This window comes from Puma concolor, chromosome D1 (genome assembly GCF_028749965.1).
Source record: "Puma concolor isolate L17-30 chromosome D1, mPumCon1.1.hap2, whole genome shotgun sequence".
Lineage (NCBI taxonomy): Eukaryota > Metazoa > Chordata > Mammalia > Carnivora > Felidae > Puma > Puma concolor.
Window position 1 is genome coordinate 84028716 of NC_141676.1, and position 4548 is coordinate 84033263.

The following is a 4548-nucleotide window of genomic DNA, read 5'->3' on the forward strand; positions in this document are numbered from 1 at the left end:
AGAACTTCTCAGAGTCTATAAGATGACTAAGAGCATTATGAATCTTCAAGAAGGAGATAAAGTATATAACATTTCCCCAAATGATTTACCACAAAATCTGTGGAGTCCATCCTGGGTTTTGCAGGGGTAACTTTCCACAAGGAATGCCTTGAGGACTGGCATGTGCAAAATTCAAAGATGAGTGAAAAGGATGTAGGATGCTGTACCCTGTTGAATAAGGAGTCTCAACTGAAATAAGGCTGATCCATTTTGCTCCTCTCCATGCCACTTCCTGCAGCCAGAGACGTGAAAACTGGGAACAATTTAAAGTGCTCTGTTCTTCTCTGGCAACATGATAATGTTTAACTCTAGGTCCTGCCTTCGACTTTAAAAGTTGCCAGATCCAGACTGTGAGGTGTACAGTTAATTATTTTAGTTCCTTTTTCCAATCCAGATTCAGCTGAATCCCATCAGAAAACAAAGCTCATGGTGGCTGAGGAAAACAAGTCACAGTTTGAATTCATTTAGCACTGAAGCATAATGGATTATGTTCCTATCTCCTCTGGCAACCATAACACTTCCAAGTTTTTGCTAAATAAACTGTCCCTGTTTATATGACACATAATAACAACCATGAGTCCAGACTGCCCTTCTGTTTGAAGGCTTCCTAAGTGTGTTTTGTTTTCAAACCTATTGCACATTGAAATCTGACACTTAGCAATACTTACCTGGCAGGGGAGATACCATAATCACAAGGGTGGTTTTCCTAGGGCAAGGCTTATCTATTGCACTCTGGATGTGCTGACCCCTGCAATTTCCCCAAATGTGGGAAACTGGACTGCATAATTTGTGGTAGTGTGGGACTGTGTTCACACTTTCCCTTCGTTAAAAAAAAAAAAAATCTGAAATTTAGCAAACCCCTCCAGGATGCATATACATTCAGAAGCTTCCTGGTTGTGCTGTGGTCTAAACATAACCTAGTTTACTTTAGAGTGAACATCTTTGCCAGTTCCTCTCTGGAGTTAGGGGCTCATTTCCACATAGATGATCATGACAGACCCAAGTAAGGAAGACAACCTAAATCAAATGGAAAAGAATTAAGTGTTTGGCTGATACTCATCACAAATCCTAGAATTGAGGATTTGAGAGGAGTACCCTTATAGGATCAGTTTTTGGCTTTCTTAGTCTTGAGGCCCAGTGTGACATTTGTACATAATTCCATTTTCAAATACCTCATGGTTAACTCAGGGAGACTGGCGTCAGAGGATTGCGATAATGTAAAAGAAATTGCTGCCACACGGTGGAGTACTCAGTTGTTATATGCAATTTCCTTTAAAACCTCCATAAATTTTCATCATATAACATGGAAGATGTATTTCAGTATATTTTTTACACTTATGTATTTATTACTCACTTCTTTTCACTAGGATCTGAAGGCATTGATTTAGTCCATGAGTATGAGATTTTCCAGACACACAGACTTGCTTTGCCATCCCCACATCACTTATTCTGCATCTATGCCCGAAAGCAAATTATAGTGTTAATCCTATAGCAATAGAGCATTATAACATTCCTCTTTCTCCTTTAGCCCATTTTTTTTTTTTTGTCTGCAGAAGTGTCACGGTGTTGATAAAGTGTTTATATATCAGGACCCACAGATGGAAGGCTGCCCCAATTGTCTGGCCCATATCACAAATCTAAACCTAAGTCAGCCTGACCTCAGGAGAAACATCTCACAGTCAAGGAAACCTAACATACAACAATCTCAATCCTCCAACTCAGCTTTAGAAAACTCACCTTATCCTAGAAAATAGGACCTCCTAGCTTTAATAGGAAATCCCTGATCCCCTAGCTAATTATGCCCAATCATGCCATATTTCCAAGTGTCTTCTTTTAATGCTCTATAGAACTTGCTCTTGCCTAAATTCCTTGGAAAGTGTTTTCCACTGTTTCTAAGGCACTGTACTGCCCCAAATCCATGGATTATGTTCCCTTGAATAAAGAACATCAAACTCCTTAAAAAATTGGTATACTATTTTCACTTGACAGTTTATATGAGGATGCCTATTTGTTAAGGTATAACAGGCAGGCAGGGAAAGGGCCTGTGAAATGAGGGTTTGTGGAAGGTGTCATGAAGAAGGGACTAGGGAAAAGTGAGAATGGAATTAATGAGCATGTAAAGAACAACTAAAAGTAGGCAGAAAACCCTGTGTATTGGACTACCTAAGTTTCCAATTCAATTACATGCATCAACCTGTGGCATAACTACATGGGTCTTTGACAATGCCTTTATCCTAAGGGAAACATTGGTACTTCTGGCCTACAAAAGATAAGAACACTCTAGCTAAATACATTTTCCAAGATCTTTTGTGTGTGTGTGTCCAAAAGGAAATAAAATGAAAATAACAGAGAGTTTTATAGGAAAAAATAATGAAATAAAATTAAAATGGGCACACAGACACTAATGGTAACCTCCTAGGAGCATTAGTAGAATGGCTGCAAGGTAGACAGTCAGAACTAGGAGGCTTATCCCTTGGCATGGAGTGTGAGACGATTGGGGAGATCCTGGAAGGAATACATACTATTTGGATGAGATGATTCTTTTACCTATCAGCTCTTTTCTAATTGATTTACCAGGAGGGGGAAATTGAGATTACGTGTGGAAAGCCATTGCATTATTTAGTACAGTGTTCTTATTTCCATTAACTGAGAAGTTTTCCACAATTCTTATTCTATAGCAATGGAGTAAATTTCCTTATCTGTATTGCATCTTGTAATTTTTGTGCACAGATGTATTATCACCATTAACACTCTATTTGATTACTTGCCTGCCTTCAGTATTAAACTAATCCTGGATGCACAGGTAGCATGCCATTTTTACCTCACTTTCTCAGTGCCTAGCACAGAGCCAGGTATTTGATAAGAAATCATTGATGTTTGCTAGATTTAATCGAATTGAAGGTGGTCATAGTGGGAATGGAGACAGAAAAGAAAAAGGTGTAAAATCTACTTTCTTTTCATACTCAGGAAATTAAGGACAGAGTTCTTAGAATCATTAAGCTTCATTTTCCCACCTGCAGCCAGAAACCTGTTAGCTCCAGTTAAGTTTGTGCAGACATGCAAGCAGTAACCACACACCCTACTTCTTTTATAGCTTAGATTAAAAGCCAAGTCTATCTCCATAGTTCACAGCCTGAACAAGCCAGTCTAGGTTTGTACCAGGCACCAGCTGCTCTTTGTCCTTGTCAAACAGAAAAATAGATACATGACCTATAGAGCAGTCACAAATTATAGTGCTCACACTACCCAGAATAGTACAAGCTGTTCTTTCTTTTTTCAACAATCAACCTAGATGTGGAAAACCTGTGCTCTTCCTGACCCTTCAAGGCCTCTAGGCCTAACTTTCTTTTTCTAAATTAATTAAGGTTGTGGAAAGCCACTGTTGCTGATGGGAGATGATTACACACACAAGAAGATTTTATCATTAATCTCTCCCTTAAAAACTATACTCTATTTTCCATGGCTCAGTTTCATCTATTACTCCTAATTAGAGCCAGCTCCTACTTGCTCAATTTACCAGGTATTTATGAAGCATCTTATGAGTGTAAGGCTGTGTCTATAACAATTGGCTGGAAAAGGACAAACCTAAACATAATCTATGCTTGATCTTCAACATTATCATTACTGATCCATATAAGTGGGACAGCTCAAGACCATGGCAGGAGGGGCAGCTGCGAAAGGCGATAATCACCTTGTTACTGTTTGGGATTATTTAAGTAGAGATTTCAATCATTCATTCATTACTTCATATATTCAACCGGCAGTTATTAAGTGCTCAATGTAAACAGAAGACTCTGTATTCTATGTCTCTGTAAACAGAAGACACTGTTCTATTCCCATGTCCAGTAAAGTGGCTGAATGAGAATATAGAATTGGTGGTGGTGGTGCTTGGGGAATGACTTTAGAGGTATGATATTCTATATCAAAGTTCAAACTCTCTGACTCTCCTGATAGAACTGGGCAAAGCTGATTATTCACAGACTGATTCTTTCTGTTTCAAAAAGTAAATTAAAGCTATACCAAGAAAGATAACATGAACTATTTTCCCTCCGGGGTTTTACTTATTCATTTTTTATATTTGCTAGTGAGTTTTAAAAAAATCCTTCAAAGATAGTTTAAAAGTTATTTGTATCCAAATAAAGCTCAGATTCCTATTTGCTTAAAGGAAAATTGTCTTTTTCATCTCCTGAATTTCATGGGAAGCAGATGCAGAGGATTTATGTCCTGAAAAGTTTGGAGACCTCTCCTCTGAACCTCTTCCTTTAGGCAAGCTGGGTGGATATCCTGAGTGCATTACCACAGATACAGAGAGGGGCAATGGCACCCTCTAGTGGCTGACCAAAAGACAAAATCAAGCTGTTTTTTTGCTGCCATCCTTGCCTGGCAAATTGAAAGCTAATTTGTTCTTCACCTAACTTCACTGCTGATAGGAGCAACTTGACCTGAGTTTGGTGATTACTTCAACACTTTTACTCTTGGAGATAGTCTCTTCTTTTGACCATTATATGC

The 4548-nt window shown here is 38.5% G+C and overlaps 1 non-coding gene across 1 annotated transcript; it reads left to right on the forward strand.

The window, feature by feature from the left end:
* The first annotated feature begins 699 nt into the window (after positions 1–699).
* LOC112866244 (U1 spliceosomal RNA) lies at positions 700–863 on the forward strand. Its single transcript, XR_003224099.1, has one exon. It is a non-coding gene; the product is annotated as a U1 spliceosomal RNA (small nuclear RNA).
* The last annotated feature ends 3685 nt before the right edge of the window (positions 864–4548 follow it).